General features: G+C 42.9%; 1 protein-coding gene across 1 annotated transcript in view; it reads left to right on the top strand.

The window, feature by feature from the left end:
- TMEM45B (transmembrane protein 45B) overlaps window positions 1–26593 on the top strand; it is a 266178-nt gene that overhangs the window by 89927 nt on the left and 149658 nt on the right. Inside the window, exon 2 of the mRNA XM_078681977.1 lies at window positions 11007–11161. The gene's annotated coding sequence lies outside the window, so the exon portion shown is untranslated. The remainder of the gene's footprint in view (window positions 1–11006; window positions 11162–26593) is intronic.

The raw sequence follows: 26593 nt of genomic DNA, 5'->3' as shown, positions 1-26593 counted from the left end.
GATAGCTCCCACCAAGCAAAAGCAAACACTTAGGTTCCAGCATGCCTTGAGGCTCCCCCTGCAGTCCCAGGGGAAAAGAGAAGAAAAAGGCAAAATAAAGGTGAGAAACAAGCCAAAAGAGGCAAAATAATGATCAGAGAAAGGCAAAATAAAGGTGAGAAAAAGGCAGAAAGAGGCAGAATAAAGGTCCAAAGGAAACAGAAAGAGGCAGAATAAAGGTCAGAAATTAGCAGAAAGAGGCTAAATAGAAAACAGAAACCAGCAGCAATAGGCAAAATAAAGGTGAGAATGAGCAGAACGAGGCAAAATAGAGGTCAGCAACGAGCAGAAAGGAGCAAAACAGAGGGCAGAAAAATGAGCAGGATAGGCGAAAAAAAGGGCAGAAAAACATGTAGAAAAGGCAAAACAGTGCAGAAGAGGGCAAAACAGCCCTCAGAAACTCACATACCCACTCACAGACTTACTGAGACACTCATGCACTCACTCACACACTCACTGTCAAAGGTTAGTTTTTACATTCAGGAAATACAATTAAAAAAATAATAGAAATTCTGTGAAAAAAGCAAAAGGTTACAGAGACATTCTAGTTAGGCTCAGATTTCACTCATTCAAAACCAGTGAAATTCAGCAGTTCTAGTTAGCTGGGCTAAATATAACGTTCTCCTCCTGCAATGCCCTGTTATGACATCACATATTTTATCACTCATCTCATGGTCAGTGACATCACTGATGACCATCAAATGACATCACTGATGGCTGATGTAATATGTGAGGTCATAAGCAGTGCTTGCGGTTGTGCAAGTTATAGTTAGTTCAGTTAACTAGAACTGCTGAAATACTCTGGTTTTGTGAGTGTGAAATCTGAGCCTAATATAACAGCCCTGTTACCTTTGTTTTTTTTCAGTGAACTTCTAAGGGTTTGGTGGCCACCAAGCAGCGGCTTGGTGGCGGTCATCTGTGAGACCAGGTTCGCAGTGCGGCAGTGCGGCATTGCGGCGGTTCCCATCTGCGGTGCCTTCAGGACACGGAGTCGGCAGCAGGGTCCTAGACTGCGTCTTGTTGCTTTTTCTTCTGTTGCAGCACAAAACACACATGTCCCCAGTGCTGATGACAGAAGAACTTGAAGACTTTGCTGTTTCTGAGACTTCTTGAACAGGAGGCAAACTCTAACTCAAGCCCTTGAAGATACCCAAAGAAAGAAGTTGCAGAAAGTTCAGTCCAGTCCTTTCACTGCCCAAGACAGAAGCAGCCACTGCAGGCCAACACAGCAAAGCACTCAGCAAAGTGGTAGTTCCTCCTCACAGCTTCTCCAGCTCTTCTTCTTGGCAGTCTTCTTGGTCCAAAAGAGTTCTAAAGTTCTGGGCCCCAATATTTTTACTCCAAATTCCCTTGTCCTCTCAGGCAGAGAGTGTCTGAGCTTATTCCAAACCAGTTAGGTACTCCCTGGCCCAGCTTCCCAGCAGGAGGCAGAGACAGCATTGTCCAAGGCAGACAGGGCCTATTCAGGTCCAAGTGAAATCTCCTCCCACCACTCTAAATTCAGACGGGCCTATTTAGGTGCTAGTGACAGCTCCTCCCACTACTCTGAATGCAGCCCAGGTCTATTCAGCCTATCCCTGACCCATCTAGACTCTCTGAAGCCACTGCTCGCCCCTAGCCCCTGTCACTCCAAATCCAGGCAGTCAATACACATCCTAGCAGAGGCACACAGGATGGCTAAGCAAGAAAAGACCTACTTTCTAAAAGTGGTATTTTTAAACATAGAATGTAAACATCACCTTCACTAAAAGATGCATCTTTAGATTCTGAGTTCAGGCATACTGAACTTTATTTCTCTACCCTGTTCCCAGGGTCAGTTATGTTTATAAGATGTTATAAACAAACTCCCCATTCTGTTCTATGGGAACAGGTAGCCCTGCATTAGTAATGTACAAAATTGGCAGTAATTCACTATCAGGACATGCCACACACATCTGGGCATGTCCTACCTTTCACATACACTGCATCCTGCCCACAGGAGTACCTTGGGCCTACCTTAGGGGTGACTGACATATAAGAAAAGGGAAGGCTATCGTCTGGCAAGTGGGACCCTCACGGGCGAGTAGCGTGTTTTATAAACCCCTGATTGAAGTTGACATGGCAGTCCCAGACTGCACACAGGCTCTGCCATGGCAGACCAGAGTTACATTTGCAGGATGCTTGGGTGGGTGGCACAATCCAGTGCTGCAGCCCACTACCAGCATTTGATTTACAGGCCTTGGCACACTCAGTGCACTTCACTAGGGGCTGACAAGTAAATCAAATATGCCAATCATGGAAACACCAATCCATAACACAATTTACAGGGAGCATATGCACTTTAGCACTGATTAGCAGTGGGAAAGTGGCCAGCGTCCTAAAACCAACAACAACAGGTCAGGCAGAAATAGGAGGAAGAAGCAAAAAAGTTTGGGGAGAACCATGCAAAAAGGGCCATCTCCAACACTTTGGAAATGTTTACCTATATATTTTTGGACAAAATGTGTTTGTCGTCTTACCAATAGCTCTGTTTTTCATTCACCACTTTTTATTAATGTTACCCCTTTGGAGTCTCAGATCTGCATAGATACAGTACTTGCTTCTGTTCCTTTTCCATTCAAGCTTTTGTTGGCAATATATCTGTAATTATGCAGATATTGTTCTGTAAAAAACAAAACAATATTTGAATTTTTTTCTAGCCAATGTACCAACTACTTTACTACTGGCTTACACATAATACAAAAATGCTTCTATGTTATGTTGCAGTTTTAAATCTAAAAATTAACCTACTGATATCACTACAAGTACTTACTTCAATGTACCAATCCCAAATCAAAACACAAAACTTAACTTATTACTTACCTTTTAATATTATAGCACTCTATCCTACAACACAGCTGCACCACATCTCAGTTCTCACTTATTCACGGTAAAACACCACTTTATGTCTTTTGGAGTACATTTTGAAATAAACATCAACCAAAGGGTAAAAGTACATACAGTGTCTCAATACTCCTAAATCCGATAACGCAACACAAGAGCTATTTCCATGCCTCTCTACCACTGTATCACAGCATATAGCTCACTAATTCTTCTGAGTACATACATACAGTGTGTGACAACTTACATATATAATTCACCAGATGGTTCTAAAAGAGTACATATCCACAAACACATGTATTTACAAGTTTTAGTGAGTAATGAGTACAACAATACTTCCTGGGTGATTGGATGAGTGCATAGATAGTGCCTACGTAATTCCCTCAGAAAATAAGTAGTGCCTGCAAGATTCCCTGAGTATGTATGAGCTCCATTGGTGGTCTCATTTCTACATAGTTGGTGACTGTGCATTCACATACCTATAGTGCTACTATCTGGGTGATTGGATGAATGCATGGTGGTTGCCTGTGTAGTTCAATGTTAAAAATATTTATTTATGTTATGTTTAAAATATTTATTAAGTGCGTGTACACCAAACGGTTTCATGGTGCTGAGAACAAGGGGTGGCAGCATCGACGGGACAGTTGGCTTTCTCATATGCCTGGGAAATCAGCCTAGTCTTGAGCTGTTCCCTGAACTGTGCATAGGAAGTCACAGACCTCAATCCCACAGGAAGCGAGTTCACATGTTTTTTTGCGTTTAAATGAGAGAGTTGCCAACAAGTTCAGAGTGGAAGAACGCAGTTCCCGAGAAGGGATATAGCGCTGGATCCTTGAAGAAATGAGAGCTGGGCCTTTCCCGGCGAGGGCTTTAAAGATGGTACATCCCAGCTTAAAGGCACAATTTTAGCCATGGGAAGGCAGTGTAGACTCTTCATCAGAGGTCTAACGTGATGATGTCTGGGCTGACGATAGAATAACCTGGCCGCTTAGTTTTGCACCAGCTGCAAGCAATGTAATGGATATGCTGGATGCCAACATATAGTGAGTTGGCGTAATCAATGCGTGAGATTGCCAAAGCTAGAATAACCAGAGTTAAGGCCTCTGGGTCAAGAATCTACGGAGCTTCCGGATTCTATGCAGATGGAAAAAGCAGGCAGAGATCACTGAGCCATTCTGGGCTTTCATGGACAGATCATTACTGATCACAATCCCCAAGCTCTTAACGGAGCCTACTAGAAGTGGCGGGATGCCCAGCAGTGGAGGCCAAAAATTAGAGTTCCATGGGTTAGCAGTTCCTCTAGTGAGAATCAGATCGGTTTTATCAGGATTTAGTTTCAGTTGGTTGTTGTTCATCCATTCTCTGATAAAGCTCATGGTGGACTGGAAATTAGACACTGAAGAGGTGGAAGAATTGATGTCAAACACCAGCTGAGGGTCGTCAGCATACTTAAAGGTTTCGACCATTCTTTCACACTTAGACCAAATTAAGGGTAACCAGTAAAAGTTTTAAAAAAAGGGAGCGAGAGGGAGGAACCCTGGGGCACCCTGCAGGTCAGTTTCATTTTTTTGGAGGAGAAATTGGCAAGGCGAACTGCTTGAGATTGGTTACTAATAAAAGAAGAGATCCACTTCAACGGCAGACCCTGGCATTGCTGAGAAGGTCGATCAGGAGGCCATGATTGACGTGTCAAAAGCAGTTGACAGTTCCAGGAGTACCAGGGCCTGGGTAAGGCCTTTGTCGGCCCCCTTCTAAGTTCATCCAAGACTGCAAGGATGACTGACTCCGTTGAGTGTGCAGGTCTAAATCCTGCTTGGTGGGAGTCCAGGAAGGGAGAGTGTTCAATGAAGGAGCTGAGACAGTTTGCTACGTGGGCTTCTAGAATTTTGCCTAAGTAAGGTAATATGGAAATGGGGCGGTGATTGCTAAGGACCAGGGGATCAGAGGTGGGCTTCTTCAGGATCGGCACAATTTCAGCGCTTTTAAAGGTATCGGGGACAATGCCTAGTTTAAGAGAGTTGTTCAGGAATGAGAGGGGTGGGTCTGGACAATTGAGAAAAGCTTTTCTTAAAATATGTGGAGGACAGCAATCAGTGGGGGAGCCAGATCCAACTTTTTTAAGTAAAACAAGGAATTCTTCCCTTGAGATTGGGGGAATTTGATCAAATAGGAGTGGATTTTTATATATGATTGGGGAGGTTGTAGAAGAGATGAGGGTAGGGATGCTAGCCTTGATGGTGGTAATTTTCGTAAATGAAGTAAAAGTTTAAGAGAATCACATAAGGATTGCCAGGAACAGGTTTCGCCATGACTCTATCCGGTTGAGCGAGCTCATCAACTATGGAGAAAATATTCTTGGACTTATTAGCCAAGTTTACAATTTTTGAGGAGAAGTAAGCTGCCTTAGTCTGAAGGATAGTGTTTTTGTATTCTTTGAGCTGAGTTACATAAGTGGCCTTTTTGTCTAAAGAATAATCATGTCTCCAACTACGTTCAGCTCGCCTTACGGCTAATTTCTTTGATTTTATGTCATCAGAGATCCAACGTTGGGCGTCATGGGGACGCTTAATCTTGATTTTCTTAATGGGGGCAATTCTATCACTGGCGGATTCAAGCCACTTCTTAAAGCTTGTTGCCTGATTGCAGAGGGACTCCTGTGCTATAGGCGCTGTAGCAGTTATTAATGAGCAGAATTCGCCAATGTTGGCACGATTCTAGAAGAGTACATAATTAGTGCCTGCGTGATCGGAAGAGTGCAGTTGTACTGCCTGGGCGACTGAATAAGTCTAGATATCACAATTGATATATAATTTCATACATGGCTCTCTAAGAGTATACATTGCTCTGTTACTCCGCGTCCACATGCATCAATACATTTCTAAAACTGAAATCAACAATTGTCACCTTTTTGAAAGCACAAAAACCTTTCCTAATGGCATACCTGTATCATTTCACACGTATTACTTGTCTTTAAAACATATATACAGAATTTTTTCAAGGAAAAGTTATATGCCAAGTGAAGCTCTCACACAAACTCTCAAAAGACATTCTTTACTATTACCCATCCCCAATTTTAAACAGATCATGTTGAAAGAAATGTACCACCCTCACTATATACATGACATTTTTAACAGCCTTTAAGAAAATGGATCACCATGTAAACATATACGTGATTTCATAAGATATACACCTTTAGGCCATCTTTCCAAAAATATATAGTTCTCTGCATCTTTAAATAATTTCAACAGTCTCTTCGTACATATAACTATCTGCAAACAGAAAAACAATATATCACCATCTAAACATATGGAAACCGATCATATAAGTTAAAAATCCACATTGTCAAACACTTCCTAATACATACCTAACAAGTATTACTACTTTATAATTTATATACAAGCGCAGCACATTTTTGTATATTTTATTCATGACTACAGTACTCTTATTTAATAATGTGACTAAAACCACCACAGCTCCCAGAATGCAAATAATATAGATGTATCTATTCTGCACATAATGCTTAGACAATTAAAACACGGTCATTGTTAGAGGCATTGCTCATGGTAATTTTCAACAGTACTAACATCTAAAACACATACTCTATGCTAGATAGTTCATCTGATATATTTTTTTCACATCACTGAGATATTCTTTTTTAAATTAAACTCCCATATACATCTTAATTTCTAATGTACAGTTTTTATATAATTAAAATGTATATACATACCAGTGAATTGAGTTCATAGATAATATTGTTGTTTTAGCTCTTTCTGGATAGTTTGGACACTGTGAAGATTTGTAAAAACTAAGCACAAGAATGGTACACCACTCTCATTGAAAGCAACTCTAAAATGGCAACCTCTTCAACTTTCCTCTCTATCATGAGAAAGGCAGCAAATTAAATCATGTCTTTCATTTTAGACTACTGCATCTCCACTTGTGAATGGTTAGCATTCAGTAACCCTTTCCCTCTCTTTCAAAACGAGGTTGCGTTTTCGTGATGATTACAGAGATATCGCAAATAAAAATGGTAGTTCAAACCTATAGCTAGCTTAAATTTCTTTTTTATTTAAATGCTGACCAACAGTTATTACACAGTTCTAATTTGGAAATGAAAGCTTGCCAATAATTAAATCATCACTCAACTTAAAATTTTTTAACACCTTTCCCCCCATGCGCTCTTAGCACTCTTAACAAATTTCGTAGCGCGCCCTGCATCGCATTTTGCGATGCAGGGCGCGCCACAAAATTCGTTTTATTTATTAAATGGTTTACTTACCTCCAATTATCCATATTCCGGTTTTTAGAACCCCCACCCTGCCCCCCCCCCCGCCCCGCCTTCCTGCCCCACCGTAACTTCCTCCACGGGCCGCGGCTGCTGACTACTATTGCTCCTTCACTTGAAAATGCTTAGTGTGTGGATCATTGCCAACCGCTATGTATATTGGGCTAAAGAGGCTGCAAATAAAGTAAGGTACTGACAGGGACTTGGGTTTGCCAAATGTGCAGATTACTTGGTTTGGCCAGAGAGGGTTAAAGTTTCATCAGGTGCTGGCTTTGGTTAAATTCATTGTGGATTCCCAAGTTCCTCACCTCATGATTGTGCACAGTGGTGGCAATAACCTAGGCACATTGACTACGGTAGGGCTGGAAATCCTAATGAAAGAAACCTTTGCAAAACTGATGTCGCCTTTCCCTCACACTGTCTTAGTGTACTCGAATACATGCCAAAGACAGAAATGGGAGTGGTCAATCAATTTGGTCCACAGCTTGACAAATCCAGGAAACATGTTGTTAGTAAAACTGTTTCTCCATTCTTTAGAGACCATTGCATGGGCTGTAATATATAAGTTTATTAGTCAATTAAAACCATAAACTAGATCATACAATTCATATAATTTAAAACTGCATGCAAAAGTAATTAAAACAATTTGTTATCATACATCTATTTCGAGCACAGAACATCCTGTCACTTGACCTTCACTTTCCTTGGCTTTCCTTCCTACATATGTAAGTAAAGGTATCAGGTTAGGATAATTGCCAGAAATGGCTGATCGAAGTCTGGGCATATGCCTAATGTGCAAAGTGCGAAATTACCATACGGGTGACATACATTTATATACATAAGTCGCTATAAATAATTCAAAGTATTGTGCGGGACTGGGGCGAGTATTTATGCGGTACTAGATGGGCCATGTTTTCCCCCTGTAAAAGTGCAGATGTTCAAAACTATGCGTCATTAAAGTGCCAAGTTTAAACAAAGTAATCATCTTAGCAAGGCGGGTTAGGGAACTGCTAATTACAGCGGTCCCTAGCAGCCCGCCCATTCTTAAAAATTACCTATTGATGTGAGGTTTACCCTAAAGACTACAAATGTTATCAGTCCTATAGTTAGAGTCGGGAACCCCCGCTAAATTGCCCATCATCCACCCTCTATGCTGATAATTAAAAAAATATATATTCAACAGCTGGATTAATCTAATGTTCAGGATTGTATTGCATGGGTCTATGGACTTCACCAGTGCAGGCCAACAAGACCTAATTTCCCGGGTGAGGAACTCCCATCTTTATAGCAATCTTCCTTGGGCCATCAACATAGGACAAGTGCACACAATATGGAGCAAAGTCTCGTTCCCCTGGTGGCATAGGCAGCAGGACCAATCATGGGCTGTATCTTTTTATAACAAGAATCTGCATTTTGACATGCATGGAATTTATAGAAATGATGGAGTGCACCTTACAGATGAAGGCAACAGTGTGTTTCTAAGTAACATGAAACTCTGCATTCGGTCTTGTCTAGTAGCCATATACATACAATTAACGCAACAGCTCTTGTCAGAGCCATCCTAGTACCTGAAATAATGTGACTTTTTTTCTAAAAGTCATTTATTTATTTTTAGCTTTTGGGGATCTGCATGCGATGTCGCGAAAACAGAAAAAAAAAACATTCAATGACCACCAACACATCCAAAAATAATATGTAAAAAAATCCATTCTGAACCTTGCACTACACACATTACTATATACATAGTTCTTTCAAAGCATGTTTACACTCATACTTTTGCACTAAGTTTCTTTAAAAGCCATCTCTAAAACTTATTTTACATTTTCGTGGTTAGGCCGGAGATCGCAATGATGTTGGTCATCTAGATCCCCACGTTTATGTTGCGAAAGCGGAAATCAAAAGTAGGAATTCAATAGCCACCACTACATTAAAAAATGATCATTATATCATTAATTCTAACCATCACAGTAGAAAACTCATTATATAAATAACTCTATAAAAACAGAATCTCAATATCTCCATAATAATGCATATTTATGATTCACTGATATTGTTTTATATTCCCACTAATCTTCATGATGACTGTGCGATGGTTGCCACATCCCTGTGACGGCACTCGGGGGAAGGGGGGCGGGGGCACTGAAAAGAGCAGCATCATCGCAAATATCAAGCACAATTAAAAAAAAAAAGAATTTGGGATACATAGCTTGTGTCACTAACACCCCCATTTCTCAAATATGGGGTGAGAGTACCTCTACTCTGACCCCTTATGGTAGCTTATTCAGATATTTCAGCCCCGGGAACTGTTCCCAAGCCGTAAAATGGCGACTTTCTGTTCAGAGTCTGTCCAGCCAATCAGAGCATTCCCTTTGGTGCGTGCATTCAGGATTAATAACAATACCATTGCGAAATATCCAGGATCAGAGATATCCGTATAACTTTCGGCTTACATTTCGCAAAAACTACTAAACAGATTTACACAAAATGGGCAAAAGGCACTTTCTTGAACAAACATCTACTTTCCTGCCAAACTTGGTGTAAGTCCAATCAGCGGTTCGGGCTGAAAGTGTGGCTAAATGTTCCTATAGGAATTAATATTACAAACGCACCCTTATATCATGCCCCAAATTCTCGGTCCCCACTGCACGGATCACCCCTAAACTTTCCATGACAACCAGAATCTACCTAAAACTTCGTTTGGAACATGTCATGAAGATTGGTCAAAGTACGCTAAGGTTATAGGCGAGTCAAAAATGCTTTTCCTATGGAAACTAGGTCCCAAATATAACTACCTACTGGTGACCCCCGTAGGTAAAATAAATATATATATATATATATATATCCACAACTGTTGGAGTTCTAGGATTGGGATTTGTGACTGCTGAAACCTGCACCTGGGATGGAGGCGTACATCAGAAGACTCTCCCCTATATCTAGCACTAAGGTTTTCATTGTTGTCTTCTGTTTCGCCTTTATTAGCCTGAGCATGTGAAAAGGTATTAGCCATCTCAATGGCTTGTTCAATAGGATGTTACCTTAACCATCTTTGGGTGGTTGCAGATAGAGCCCCCAAACCTTGTTGTAGTTATATCTTGTTCGTTATTTCCTCTTTGAAGGGCTTGTCAGTTTTTAACCAGTGTCCTGTAGCATCCATTAACTTAAAAATACACTTCAGGGGGTATCTTGAGGAATGCCTCATTCTTCTCTAAAGTGTAATCAGTATGTTTTCTCATCTACTCGCAACCATTGTAATTTACAGTTCCTAATTTCTTGATATGGAGTGGTTCCAGCAGTGCTAACAGATTGATAGGTGGCATGGATTTTTCCAACTACCAGAAGAGCTAAGTAAAGACCTAAGCGATCAGGGGGCCAATTACTGCTCTGGGTGGCCCATTTAAAATGTATGAAGAATGCTGCAGGACCTTCTCCAAGGTACATTTTGAAGAGCAACTGCGAGTTCCTTGGGAACCCGATCCCTATTTTGTGACAAGGTAGTCGTCAGCCGGGCTTAATTCTCAGAGACTTGTTGCAGGTGACTATCTTGAGTTTGCTGTAAAGTGGCATCATCCTCTTCAGTGGTCCTCAAGAACTGCATAAAGTGCATCTAAGCTTCTGCCATCCCTCTATGAGCAGGTGTACTATGGCCTCCATTTTTGCTGTCATTCAGCTGTATGGTTCTCACTTCTGACACCACTTCTGTTGGGAGTTCTGTAATAAATACCAAATGTTTGAGTTGGTTTTTCAAAAGTCTATTTATTCATTGAACAAAACAACTTTCAGAGAAACCTGATGTAAATAGTAAGGTTGTTTCTTCTTTCTCCAGGAACGTCCAGGATTGTTACTCTGAAGTTTGGCCAAGAGGGCATAAGGAACTTCAAGAGGACAGACTCTTGTTGACCCCTGTCTTTTCCAGGCCTTCACAAGTGGACCAGGCGTTGCTGTTCCCACCCTCTGAGGAAAAAAGAACACAGTGCTCTAGTAAGGATTTGTAGAATACTCTCCAGAGTTTCTTTCGCTTTTTGTCCGTCATCATTCCTCTTCTTTCTATGCTTTTCTGACACTGTATAATTTTATGATTCCTATCCTCTCTTACTTTCTTTCATTTGGAAAATGGATATCTTCCTGCTTTCTCGTAGGGTCTCATATGTACATAAAAACCTTTTTCTCTGCAAGCTATTGTTGCTTATCTAGATTACCCATTTGTTGCTTTTTTGGAGGAGATAAAGCCAGATGTACGACCATTGGCATTAGCGAGTCGCAATTTGCGAATTGCTAATGCCAATGTACAACAGTGTCAGAGACACTGTTTGCGATTCCCAACAGGGTCATAAATTGCATGCCTCATGAATAATCATGAGGCACTCTCAATTTCTGACCCAATTGGGAATGGCTGGCCCTCCCAGGTATGGTGGCCTGATGGGCTCAGCAGGCCTCCATGTCTGGGACTGCTTTTAAATTAAGCAGTTTTAAAAAAAAATGCAGCCTGTTTTCCTAAATGGAAAACAGGATGCAGTTAACAAAATAAACCGTTTACGTTTCATTTTTTAAGGGCAGGTAGTGGTCCTATGTTTACACCTGGCACTGAATGAAAGCTCCTCTACTGCTCTACTCCTCTACTGCTCTCAAGCTAACCCCATGCCAGCTTGAGAGCTAGTGTGAAGTGCTTCCATATAGGGACTCCCCAAGGTCGGGTAAAGGGCCAAAAGGACAATTTTATCAATACATTTAGGGTTTCCTTGGTGGCATGGCATGGCATACAAACATTTTGGTGTGTGAGTGAACAGAGACGTTTCTGGTCGCGCCAGTGAGTTGAGCATACCCAGTACATTGGCTGGGGAATGGAGACATTGCCAGTGTAGAGGAAAGGAGCAGAAACATGTTGTATAAGTTGCCCAATGTGGGTACGTATGATTATCACGGAACAAAAGTGCCAGCAACAAAATAATCAAGGGGAAGAGAATTGCAAGTGTAAGTAGGAAAATGGAGGAAACGGCTACCCATTACACACATGACACTACGACCTCTTCCAACCTAAGGTAACAGATGAGTTTGTTGCAAGAGGGCCTTGTTTCTAGGCCTTGGTAGAATTTACGTTTTATGAATACCAGTGCAACATAGCAAGACACCTGCTGTGGTGCTTATCAGTTGTAAACCCTGCTTCCGGCCCAAGAAACCAGCTAAAGGAAAATTCTAAAGACACATCAGGAAACACAAGAAGGTAGAAATTAAATCATGTTGTACTACTTCCAGTTGAAATATTGTCCTACTATGGCCCTGGTACTAACTTAAGTTAATATGGTGTCTTTTTCTGTATACATAGGCATGCAAACTAAGAGCAAGAGAGGGTTGCCACACAGGTTATTGAAACTTGTAAATCTGACAAGACCTGTGCTTCTCACTAAAATGACTAGGGACACTGATACATTCAGGCAGATAGGTACGTATTAATAGCTTCAGAACATTGACTCCACCCACAAGGCAGGGCTCGTCATTGATAGATATTCCTTCAGAAAGAGAAGCACCTCTTAACCAAAGATAACCTGTCACAATCATCAACATTATGTGGGACAAACTGAGTTCTCTAGTGAATCTGTTCTACCCCTTGACCTCAGGGCACCACATTCACTTTTAAAACTTGGTGCATACACATGGAGGACCAATGACCAAATAGTTTTCTGTTGTGTCCACTCACCCGTTTGATTCACCAGAATGCTAAACCACCAACCAGTCATCCAGAACCAAGCCAAACTCAAAAAAACATTGAGTGAATAAAACCCACAGAGGTTACAAATATGAAGCACACTGCATCAAATGTGTAGGCCACCTCTCAATTGACAATGTAATGGCAGGCTAATTGATTGTACTTTCAAGATCAAGGATTGAGCTAAAGGTCCCCTGTATCACACACCCACATACATAGAACTTCACAAGATTAGACTAGCTTATCTAGTGTTGCAACTCCAATAGGCATGGTCAATTACTGAGTTCTTTGTGGTGTCTGTTCCTGGTGACGGACACCAGTTTTCTGAAGGGTCGCTGCTCTGTTGAGAATTTGGCTTAACACAGCATATGAACTGGTTTCTGCAGTGTAGGTCAATATTGGAACCATGTATGTTAATCCTATCCTTACCATCTTGCAGGGTGCAATACAACATGGCATTTTCTTTGATAGTGAATAGTTTGTTGAGAATCATGACTTAGATTGGTAGACGTCATACGAAGTGGGTGAGGTGTGAGTGATCGCCTTCGCTCCACTGACAGGCAAATAATCAGTTGCAGGCCAGTAGGTTTCAGTAGTCTTGCATGGGAGGAGCACATGTCAAGGAGTGGAGTACTCGCCCTTAATCCAATCCTTCAAAGAAAGAATGGATTCACTTTGAGATGGGACAAAGTTGATGTAAACATCTTAATTGCCCAGATCATTACTAATAATGGACAGGAGGTCTCCCTATGCCTAGACCCTCAGGCTAACGAAAAACAGATAGCTACTGCATTTGAAAGCATTCTGGAACATATGAGAACCCAAATAAACTGTTTAAAGCCTTAAATCAAGCCCAGCCTTACAACTCGTTGGTTTGATAAGGAGTGCTCTCAAGCCGCAGCCAGGCTGAAAGATGCACTTAAACTTAAACCACGAAATAGAGACTTAATTAGTAGCTGTAGGGTGGCATATAAACTAACAAGGGAAAAAAGAAAGAAGCAGTTGAAAGAAGAAGCAAGCATCATTCGCAAGGGACACCAAACTATTTTGGGAAGTGGTTTACTTCCCTTTCCTGCAAGAGAAAGGTGGTCCATCACTGGACTCGCATATTGATGAGGATACATGGGTATCACACTTCCAGGCCATTTTCCAAAAGAAGGATGACAATATTGTAGAGTTCCATGTTACAAGCCAAAATGACTCTCTCCTATTGAAGTCTGAACTGGAAGAAATCGAGCTTGCGCTGTACCAATCCTGTGCAGTGAAAGCAACTGGTCCAGATGGGGTCCAAGTGGATCTATTTCTTGCTAATAAACCCCTATGGGTGCCCCTGCTGACCATTGTCTTCAACGCATTGGTTAAAACAGGTCCCCTGAACTCCCGGAAGCACTCAGTGATTATCCCGGTGTACAAGAAGAGGGACGGATCAAACTCAGCAAATTTCCGTCCCATCTCTTTAATTGACAGCTCAGCTCAGACAGACTCCTGCTCAATAGGTTAGTAGATTGGGCGGAGGCAAATAATATCCTTGCAGCAGTACAATACGGTTTCAGGAAGGCAAGGGGGACTCTTGATCAAAGTCTTAATCTTACATTAGTAGCTTCTAAATATGCCACAGCAAAGAAGGGACAACTCTACCTGGCCTTCATGGATTTATCTGCAGCATTTGACTGTGTGGACCACAGTAAATTGTGGTCCTCCATGGAGGTCATGGGAGTTGTAGCAGGGATAATTATATTCATAAGGCAAATGTATGTAGAGGCAGAGGCGGTAGTGCACTACGGGAGGCAAGGGGTGTGCACTAAACCTTTTAAAATTGAGAAGGGTGTGAGGCAGGGATGTGTCGTTTGCCTATACCTTTTCTCACTATATACTAGCAAACTAAATAAGGTATTGATCGATAACTGAAAGGATGTCCCCTATGCCGCATCTATTCTTCTTGCAGTTTTGATGGCTAGAACCCTGATTGCATTGTTAAACTCGATAGCGACCTATTCAGCCCATATGGCGGATCCGGATCTGCATGTAAATAAAACAACATATTTTATCTTGAAGATGGGTGAGAGCAAGACAAAAGTGAGGAGGTTCCACAGTGAGGGCAATAGTATAGAATGTGTTGATAAATGTGCCTACTTAGGCATCCTGTTTGATAACAACCTCACATGGAAAGAGAAGATAACAAACAGAGTATATAGCATGGCGAAAAGCATAGCCGCTCTTTTTAAATTCACGAAAAACCTAGGAAATAGGTTCATTCAGGTAATGATTAAAATCTATTGAGGAAAAACCATATCTATAGCAACTTATGGGGCAGCAATATGGGGCATGTTGAACCCCGTCAAACCGTAGAAGACAAGTTCGCCAAAAGGCTACTGTCTGTCCTGGGTTCATGCCCAAATTTCATTGCACATAAGGAACTAGGCCTGACATACATTAGCGATAGTATCAAAATAGCCCCACTATTGTTGTGGCTTTTAATATGGAAAAGAGAAGATGTTCCACTTAATAAACATATCTTAAAGGATATTATGAATCTTGATCATGCAGAATCCATTTCCTTGCTTACATACATAAGACAGAGTTTTGCCTCCTTAGGCTTGGCATACCTTTATGAAAACCCTACTTGCTGTGTAACCTTTCCGAAATCAAAATTGAAAGATATCTTTCTAGCAAACTGTTCTCAAGCTAGATGGGAATGAAATATGGCAAAACACACAATAATTTGATATCAAGCTGTGTCTTGCCCGGGGCCTCTTCTTAACTCTCCTTTGTTGTGAACCCCCACCATTGCTACCTGCTGACTAGATTACACCTAAATTACATCCCTCTTATGCTGGGTTATCCGGCTAATACATACTCTCTAGCTCGCCTTCCAGCTTGCCCATGTGATGCATTATCTAAATAAACGACCTAACATATCCAGTTTTTTGTGGTTTTTATGGGAAAGAGAGATAAAGGTTTATTGTCCCTTTATTGCGTAAGTTTAGTTTAACTACTCACACTTCAGCTCTTGCAGTTCTCCAACAATTGGAAAAGCCATACGTGTGTTTTGTGTTGGCATCATTTCTACAAGTGGCCATAAAAACTAGAAGGGCGTCTACTCTACAGCTGTTTGACCTAGAGGTCCCGGAGTCTGGATAGATGGCCCCAGATGGTGCAAAAAAGAGAGCGAGAAACGGCTAGGCACATTTATCACTTTGATATATAAGTTTCTACTATTTGTTGTAGAGTATAGGATATTTATCTCTAGGAGCAACTGATTTTAGTTCTGCTGCGATAGGCTTACATTTCATATTTTAAAGGGCTTTTATCTTTTAAATAAGTCACAGAGTGTATGATTTTAAAGGTGGATTAAACTTATAAACAGTTGTTTGTATGATATTCTATGTACTTTTATGCATTTATAATGTGAATAAAGTTTGTTGATTGATTGTATGGGAAGAGAAACGGTAGCCCAGGCCTTTCTGACAAAAATAGTTTAAGGCATTATAGCATCTTGGTGAAGTAGCAGGAGAATTTTAGGGTGCAGTTTGAATTGGAAATCAATGCTACAACCTAGATTGCTTGTGACACTCATGGCTAGGGTCAGGTCTCTGCGAGAGCATGCGCTAGCGCATGAGTCTCACTTGCGAGATACTGATACCAAAAGGGCTTGAAGCCCGCCTGTTGCTTACCATTTTTTGGCTCGTGTGGAACTCTTTTTTTACAGCCTCATAATTCATCAAGGAAGGCCTAACATCTTTCTATGCATGTCTGTGGAGCAGGGACTCTTAGACCTGGCAGCCTTGGTATGGGTTTCCCATGTATGTTTTGCCTTTGGCTCCTGAGTTTAACTGTGTGTTGGACTTCGTTTTTGCTGGTCAAGATGCTTTGGGCACTTTTCCACTGCTGTTTAGTGCCAAAGTGCAAGTACTCCCGCTGTAAATTGTTGTTATGGAATAGTGTGTCCACAATTGGCTTATTTGATTTACTGTACTGCTAAGTCCCTAGTACAGTGCACCATGGGTGCCCAGGTCCTGGAAACCAAATGCTGCTAGTGGGCTTGAAACACGGATTGTGTCACCCACACAAGCAGCCTTGCAAAAGGCTCTCAGGCCTGCCATTGCAGTGTCTATATGCAGTCTCATACTGCCATGTTGACCTGGCAAGTGCACCCACTGTCCAGGCCCTAACCTTCCCTTTTCTTACATGTGAGTCACCCCTAAGGTAGGCCCAAGGTACCCCTGTGTACAGGATGCAGTGTATGTGAAAGGTAGAACATGCCCTGGTGTGTGGCATGTACTGATAGTGAAATACTTCCAATTTCGTTTTTCACTATTGAAAAGCTATCTGTCCCTTAGGATATAATGGGGAGATAACTTCTAACATCTTATAAGTATAACTGCCCATGGGAACCAGATAGGAAAATTGAGTTTAGTATGCCTGAACTCCGAATCCAAAGATGCATCTTTTAGTAAGGGTGATTTTTACATTCTGGGTTTGAAAATACCACTTTTAGAAAGTAGGTATTTTTTTGCTTAGCCATCCAGTGTGCCTCTGCTAAGTTTGTGTATTGACTGTCTGACCTTTGGAGTGACAGGGGCTGGGGATGTGCATTCTGTTCAGACAGCCACTTTTAGGGTGAGGTGTGTCCTGCCTTTCCAGGGTACATCAGGGCTGGGCTGAATAGACCTGGGCTGCATTTAGAGTAGGGTAGGAGATTTCTTTCACACCTGAATGGGCCTGGCCTGCCTTGGACAATGCTGTCTCCACCTCCTGCCAGTAAGCTGGACCAGAGAGGACATCATTGTTTTTTGCTGATCACAGATGCTCTCTGCCTCCAGAGAACAAAGGATCTTGTTCAATAAAAAGTGGGGCCCAGACCCCTGAACTTTAGATCACTTTTGGAAATCAATAGGCACCTCTGCCACAGAGAGAAGAGCTGGAAGAAGTTGGAGGAGAAGTACTGTCCCTTTGCTGTGTGCTGTCTGGGGTCTCCAGTAGCAGTTTCTCCCAAGAAGAGGAACTGTGAGTGTGTCCTGCTTGACAACGTATCTCCAATAGCTTGAGGTAGAGCTTGCCCCTCTGTTCAAGAATTCGTAGGAACAGGAGAGACTTCACCGTCCTTCTGGGCACTGTCTCTGAGACCGCTGGTTTCAGTTGCCACGGACGAACAGCAGCCGACTCTGTCACTGAGTCCGTCGCTGGTTGCGTGTCCTGAAGGCACTGCAGAAGGCACTGCTGCACTTCGCACCGCTTCCTTGGTCTCACCAACGCCGCTGGGTGACAGCCACTGAGCCGTTGCTTGCACCACATCCTGGAGCTGCATGGTAACAGCCTACCAGTGTATCGTCCATTTGGGAGTAGATAGCAAATGTGAGTTTGATGTCTCTGGACTTCTAATTTAAAAAAAGCATTTTTTAGTGAAAGTGTTTTTTACATTAAAGGTCTAAAAATGCCACTTTCAGAAAGTTTACATTTTTCTTACTTAACCATTCTGTGTCTCTGCCTGTCCCTAGAATACACATCTGGGTTGGAGGACAGTTGAGCTTTGTGAATTCACTCAAGACAGTCCATGGGCATCTCTACAGGAGTAATACAGCCCCTGGTTGTATGTGTCTTTATATGAGTGATCCATGAGCGTATATAGAGTGTGTGAGGGCATGCATGTGTATGCATCTGTGAAGGTATATATGGCTGGGGGCAGTTCTACACGTTCAAGTGAATGTAATTGCATGATGTGGTGGCATGAGTGTGTGTGCCTCTGAGCATGTGCAACAAAGTCAGTGCTTATGCATGTGTGGATATATAAACATGCACTATATGGGGGCCTGTGTGTGTGTGAGACTCAGAATAGGAGTGTATGTGTGTGCATGTGTAGATTAGTCCAGCAAGTGCATACTGGTGTGTGTGATACACAGTGTTGGTGTACATGTATGACTGAGTGATTGGAAGGTGTGTCATTACAGTTCTATCTGACTTTGTGAGACTGTGTACATCGGTGTTTCTCTGTAGGTGTGTGTGAGTGTATGTGAGTATTTGTGGAGATTTGAGCAAACGTGTGGAGTTGGTGTAGGTGTCATGCTTTGTGTGGATGAGTATGCCTGTCCTTGGCAAAGTAAAGTTAAAGAGTGTGTGAATGGGTTAAAGTTAATGTGTGAGGGTAGGTCTGTGTGTGACAAGACATTCAAGAATATTCACCATTTTATAAACAAAGAGTTACAAATGTGTCCTTGTTCAGTAAATACATATAAAGAGGTTTATTTTAAAAAAAATGGAATAGAAAATTAAACATCAGACCCACACAGTACTCCTAATCATATCGATGTTTCTTCATCATATTCTTTCGGGTTGTTTTTTCAAATTGCCACTGAGGTAACCACGTAAAACATTATGTTACCATAAGGTTTATTTATACATGTCCTCTATAGATTACATAGAAAAACAAACCGAGAACAGCAGTCTATGTTCAATTCTCGATACAATGGAAGGATTTGTGCAGCACAAAATAAACATGAAAAGTAATGTGAGTAACAGGATAAAGTCATACATTCGTTTAACAAACAAGAAGAACTTCTAACTGCAGTACATCAATGCTAGCCTACTTTCGTCAGTGTAGTATTAGTAACTATAATTTTTCTAAAAATGTTTTCAAGACATAGCAGGATATGTATATTACCTGTTTAACTATGTCACACACACATACCAAGTAGAACACTCTTGGTCTGCCAGAAAATGATATATTTTGTGTGCGACACAATTATTTAGTATAGGTGTTCTTCTTGGAAAATGTTACATGTAGAATAGACTCCGTGTACTACTACATGATGTGCTTAGTAGGAGCATATCCTTTTGATGCACACCTTTCCATAGACTTCAAACTACATTTCTATGGCAAGTGCTGTAGTACTTGTTGGTGTATATGGTTTGCTACTGACCTATTGATTCTGATGGGTTTTTTTACCAGACAATCTATGTAGAATACTATTGCCTTAACAGTACAGGATATGTGTGGTTCAAATTTTGATTCCTCGATATCCACTTTCTTCACTGAGCAAGTAGTATGTAGAAGAGGGTGAGACTATTAAAACGAATGTGGGAGTAGTATAAAAATATAATGGAATTGATCAAACTGAGGTTCGTGGGAGTCTCCTTGCAAGGGCTCCCTTTGATCTTGGTTTGATCTGTGTCCGTTACGCGCACTAAGCCCAACCACACAAGTGGTGCACCGCTTTTAATAGCACATGTGAGGTAATGCTGGGTGGTAGGGTATTTGTGTGTTCCTCCAGGTTCTGAATGTTTTCATCACAGAAATGCAAAGGAAACTTGTGGTTTTAGGGAAAGTTTGAGGTTTGCATGGCATTGTGGGTAAGACAACCTCATGGGATCCACACAAGGCACACCACCTTGGAATACCCTAGTTGTCTAGTTTTCAAAAATGTTTGTGGTTTGGAGGTTGCAAGGGTGGCGCCATAGCAAGGCCCCAAATACGGTAGCTACCCCTATTGCTTACTACCAATGTTGAGTTTGGCGCCTTTTGTGTCATGGTCTCTTGGACCGTCCACCCACACAAGTGGGGGTACCATTCTTATCAAGGGACATGTTGCAAACCAGGGTGCTAGGAAATGTTTAGCTCCCCACAGATCCCAGAACTTTCGATCATAGAAATGTGCGGAAAGTGTTTGTTTTTTTAGATAAAGTTTGAGATTTTGAAGGGATTTTGGGTAAAACAACCTGCTGAGAGCAATGCAAATCAACCCATCTTGGATTCCCCCAGGCGTCTTGTTTTCACAAATGTGCAGATTTCCTAGGTTTCCCTAGGTGCCAGTTGAGCTAGGGCTCAAAACCCACAGCTACCCACTTTGTTAAAAAAAGGGTGTCTTTTGTGAGAGAATGTGATGTATCTGTGTTGCATTATGGGCCATTTTCGGTTGCGGGCACTTGGCTTAACCACACAAGTATGGTACAATTTTTATGAAGAGCCTTGTGGAAATGCTGGGTGGAAGGAAGTTTGTGGCTCCCGCAGATTCCAGAACTTTCCAGCACAGAAATATGAGGAAAATGAGTTTTTTTCAGTCAACGTTTGAGGTTTACAAGGGATTCTAGGTAAAAACCTGGTTAGAACCATGCAAGTCACCCCACCATGGATTACCCCAGGTGTCTGTTTTTCAAAAATGTGCAAGTTTGCTCGTTTTACCTAGGTGTCATCTGAGCTAGGGCCCCAAATCCACAGCTCACTTTGCAAAACAATAATTGGCAACGCCAATAGGTCTCGCCTACGCAAGAGCTATTGGCTTTGGCAATTTGTTATAGCCATGTTGTACAACAGTGTGGCTGCTGTTCAGTATGGCTGAAAGTTAGTGGAGTGGGTGGAGTAGATTGGAGTGCTTTGGATTGGGGTGGGTTAGATTGGGGCTGATTGATGTAATTTGGGGTGAGGCAAATTGGAGCAGATTGGGGTAGATTGAGGTGTGGTACATTGTGGCAGGATGGGGTAGATTGGGGTGTCGTAGATTGGGGTGGGTAGATTGAAGTGGGGTAGAGTGCATGAGGTAGATAGGGGTGGGCTATATTGGGGTAGATTGGAATGGGGTAGATTGGAATAGAATGGAGTGGGTAAGAATGGAGGGAGATAAATTGGGTAGACTGGAGTGGGATAGATTAGAGTAAATTGGAGTGGATGTAGAGTGTGTTAGATTGGAGTGTGGTGGACTGGAGTAGGGTAGGTTAGGGTAGATTGGAGTGGGGAAGATTGGGATAGGCTGCGTGGGGTTAATTGAGGTGGGGTAGGGTAGATTGGAGCGGGTTCATTGGGGTTAGGTAGATTGGGTTAGGTATATTGAGTGGGGTAGGGTGCGTGGGAAAGATTGGGGTAGATAGGAGTGGTGTATATTGGAGTTCAATAGATTGGAGTAGAATGGAGAGGGGTTGCATGGAGGGGGATAGATTGGGTAGACTGGAGTAGCTGGAGTGGGGTAGATTGGAGTAAATTGGAGTGGGGTAGAGTGTGTTGGATTGGAGTGTGGTGGACTGGAGTAGGGTAGGTTAGGGTAGATTGCAGTGGGGTAGATTGGGATAGGCTGCGTGGGGTTAATTGAGGTGGGGTACAATGGGGTTGGGTAGATTGGAGTGAGGAAGGTTGGGGTTGGGGGTAGATTGGGACAGAGTAGAATGGAGCGAGTTAGATTGGGTAAGGTAGAGTGGGTTAGAATCTGGTTGATTCGTGGATTGGAGTTGGGTAGATTGGGGTAGATTTGGGTAGATTGGGATGGGGTAGATTGGAGTGTGGTAGACTGGGGTGTTGTACATTGCGTGTGGTAGATTGAGGTATAGTATATTGGGATAGATGAAGTGGAGTAGACTGGGGTATGCAGATTGGGGTAGATTGGGGTGGGGTAGATTTGGGTGGGGTAGATTGGAGCAAAATTAGGTCATTTGGGGTGGCATATATTGGGCAGACTGGAGTAGTTAAAGTTGAGTAGATTGGGGTAGATAGGATTAGATTGGAGTGGGAATTCTGGGGTAAATTACAATTGGCTAGATTGGAGTGGAGTAGATTGGGGTGGAGTGGGGTACATTGTTTTGGAGTAGACTGGAGTGTAGTGGATTGGAGTATGGTAGGTTGGGTGGGGTAGATTGGGATGGGAAAGATTGGAGTGGGGTATATTTGAATAAATTGAAGTGGGGTACAATGGAGTGGGGTAGATTGGGGTGGATTGGAGTGGGGTGGTTTGAGGTAGGTTGGGGTGGAGAGATTGGGGCAGACTAGATTGGGGTGAGTCAGCTTGGGGTAGAATGAGGTGGGTTTGATAGATTAGAGTGGGGTAGATTATGTTAGATTGGGGTGAGGTAGATTGGGGTGGGTTAAATTGGAGTACAGTAGATGGGGTGGGGTAGATTTGAGTGTGGTAGATTGGGGTGGGCAGATTTGAGCAAATTACAGTAGATTGGAGTGGAGTAGATTGGGATGGGCAGATTGAGGCAGATTTGAGTGTGGTAGATTGGCGTGTGGTGGAGTGGGGTAGATTGTTATAGGTTGGGTGAATTAGATTGGGATAAATTGGAGTGAGGTACATTGGACTAGATTGGGAACGACTGGAGTGGGGTAGATTGAAGTGGAGTAGATTCAGGTAGGTTGGGTGTGGTAGATTGAGGTGCAATAGATTGAGGCAAGGTAGATTGGGGAAGATTGGGGGAGGCAGATTGGGATGGGGTTGATTAGTAGATTGGAGAGGGGTACATTGGGGTGAAGCAGATTGGAGCAAATTGCAGTAGATTGGGGTGGGGTAAAGTGTGGTAGATTGGGATAGACAGAGGTGGGGTATATTGGAGTGGGGTAGATTGGGGTGGGCAGATTGGGCTGATTGAAATGGGGTCGATTGGGATGAGACAGATTGGAGCAAATTGCAGTAGATTGGGGTGGGGTAGATTGGAGTGGGGTAGACTGGGGTGGAGCCCCCTTCCATCTTTTATGAAATTATTATGAGGATACAGGGACTGAGTTCAAAGTGCAGCCAGCCAATCACAATGCAAGGTATGGCTTGCAGATTTGCAGATCCCTCGCAAAGGATCCACGGTGCGAGCCTTAATTGCTCAAAAACTACTGAACAGATGTACACCAAAACAAAAGCACTCTTTCTGGACCAAGATCTAGGTTTCTGCCAAATTTGAATTAAATCTGTTAAGCAGTTTGGGCGGTAACTCTGTCTAAAGTTCCTATGGAAAAATGAATGGGGAAAGCATTTTTAGGACCACCCCTTTTTCTTGGCACCAGCCTGACAGATCCCCCCAAAACTTTCCAGGAAGGAGCAGAGGTGAAACAAAATATGTGGGGAAACGTTTTGTGAAGATCCCTCTGTCAAACAGCAGCAAATATATAAGCAAACCAAAACATGTGGCTACTGACGAGAAAACAGAGATACAATTTCAAGCACAAACCTAGTCTTTACCAATGCATTTACTCTCTCCAACAGCTGCGAACAAAAGAGTTGCTCACTAGAAACAACTTGACAAACACTCAAAATACCATCACACAATCTTCTATGTCGCCAATGAAATAATGGGTATTGGGAGGAAAGGGTCCTTTGCAAGGTAATGGATGTGCGCCCCTGCCCAGAGTGCCCAACTGTAATGATGACTGGATCAATAATGCTGATTTTTGTTACCATAGGCAAACATGGATTATTCATGTGTGCCATGACATAGGTCTGTATCACGGACCAGGAGGGTTGTCCTAAGTGCTACCCTCATAGTGGTGGAAGGCTACAGCCTTATGGTAAGCAGCACAAGCAAGTTAGTGGTAGCATACGTGTAATGGTCAGTAGGAGTGAACCGGTCCTTTTTGACCTGTGTCACTGGAGTAACGCCTACAGGCTCACTTACCTTTAAAGGTACGCTAGTGTACGTTTAACTCACCCCTGGCTACATCAGAATTAAAGCACTGCGCAGCACAGAAGTGGTGTATCTGCGCTTGAGGTGTGTGTGTGTGTGTGCATGGGAAGGGTGCAATACAGGGATAATGCCTTACTGGGTTGTTTGTGTATGATGTATGCTTGTGTTGTAGGTACATGTGCCTGTGAGTGGTACAGTACTGAAGGATGTTGTGCTGTGCAGTGCATTTATGATAAGTGCATGTGTTGGATGTATATGTACCTGATGGTGGTACAGCACTCTTAGGATGCAGTACTGTGCGGTGTGTGTGTATAGCCTGCGGGTGTATGTGTGCCTGTGGATGGCGCAATACATGGAAAGCCCTGGGTTCCAGTTTGGGAAACCCAAGCCTGCATGGTGAAACATGGAGAGGAGGTAGAGAGATCCCACGGACAGATTGGTGTATTGATGCATTCCTGTAAGCTGTGTGGGACAAACACATTGGATTGTACATTTCAAAGAGTGCTCTTTGATTTCGTGAGAGGCTACAAGGAAGGGGTCAGGGGACATCTCAGAAAGGAGACGGGCTGATAAGAGAATGATAATGAGTAGGACTGGGAGCCCTCCACTAACCTTTTGAGGCACATATCACTGTGGCTGGCATCCAGGTGTGAACTCTAGTCACTCCAATGGCCTGTGTAGTGAGACTATCTGCTTCGGAAATATCCCTGCAGTGACAAACTGCTTTCCAAGAGTAAAAGTGTGCAGAAGAGCAGGTACTCCAAAAGAAGCAGAACCCCAAGATAAAACATCAAAGACTCAGCCCTTAAATCACATGTGGTGTCTGTAAATTGGCTGTAAGAAGAGGAGTTTGAGAACCCAAATATTGTCATCTGCCATGCAGCCAGGTGGGCATGGTGAGGACAGGAAGCTCTGCAAGACTTTTGCCTGTGACCAGGACTGGGGGCCAATGCCTGCTAGTCTACCTGCTGGGTGAAGGGACATCACTCAGGGAATCCAAGACCACCTGTCCTGGAGTCTGGAGCAACAGCGCCTACCTGCGTGCCAAGACCTGTGTGCCCTTTGAAGAAGAGGAGATTGTTGGAGGGAACAAGGTACAGTGGGGAGCCCTATTGAATGGACTCTGGGTTCCAGGTGTAAGGAAACAGCTACTGCACTGATCGAGTCATTGCCCATGTGCAGGAATGAACTAGCAACCCCTGTGTGCCAGGAGAGGGTCACCGTGAAAATAACCATGTGAAAGACTGCTGTGCGTTGAGGGCCAAATCATTGTGTGGATGTGGTGTGGTGTGGTGAACCCATTATGGCAGGAGAGGGCTGTTGTGGAAAAGACTGTGGTGCAGTAGTGGCCAAAGCATTGTGCAGTAGTGGTGCGGTGACCCCGTATGCCAGGAGGGGCACCATGGAGAACTTTACCATGCTGACCGCAGTCCATGTACAGTGAGTTGTGGTGTCTCCGTATGTCGGAGGAGGTCCCTGTGAGCACCAAGGACTGCAACTACCCCATTGGAAGAAGTGAGGATGCAATGGGAGCACGGTCATTCAAGCATTGGATCCAGGACAGGATCATTGTAGCCACCCCCTATTGGAAGAGAACGAATACTTACCATGCAGAAGCCACAGGAAAACTCCAGTCGTTACAGGAGCAGATGGGGAGAACTTCAGAACTCCAAACACTTCTTCCTGCTGGTGTGGGTAAGAACTGTTTCACGCTTATCAGCCCCTGAAGAACTTGCTGCTAGATGAAGCGTGATAGCTTTGGAACTCTATTGCCTTTAAGTTAGAGTCTTGTTGACTCTTGAGACTTGAACTACTAGTGGGGCATACCCTGGACATTACCAAAAGTGAATGGGGAATAACCACAATTGCTAACACAAGGATTGAGTGTGACAGGAAATCACCAAAGAGACATTAGCTCCCGACCTTAGGGGAGGACTGTGTGTTTGGTTGGCAATATCGGATTTTTCCTTTGTGTGGGTAACACTAGAATTAAACTACTTCTCCTTTTTCATAAAAGCTGGACAATGATTTATGGCTGCACACATTTGGAGTTGTGAGCCCATGTCCACTAATTTGTATCCACACTTCCCCTCTCAGAGGAGTGTGGATACCCAGGACATCAGGAGTAAAAGGCCTCAACCGCTCACGATTGGGCTCAGCAGCCCTTGTGGGCCATCTGAATAAGGTTCTGATTATAAAGTACATGTATGGCCCCCAGGAACTTTTCAAGACTCTCAAAATAATAATCAGCCATAATAGCACAGCCTCATCTGTAAGCTAAACTTAGTTTCCTGACAATTAATTCAGATTATTTAGGGCTTCACTTAATATCATCACCA

Source organism: Lissotriton helveticus, chromosome 3_1 (genome assembly GCF_964261635.1).
Source record: "Lissotriton helveticus chromosome 3_1, aLisHel1.1, whole genome shotgun sequence".
Classification (NCBI taxonomy): domain Eukaryota; kingdom Metazoa; phylum Chordata; class Amphibia; order Caudata; family Salamandridae; genus Lissotriton; species Lissotriton helveticus.
This window is presented reverse-complemented; position numbering and strand designations above follow the sequence as displayed.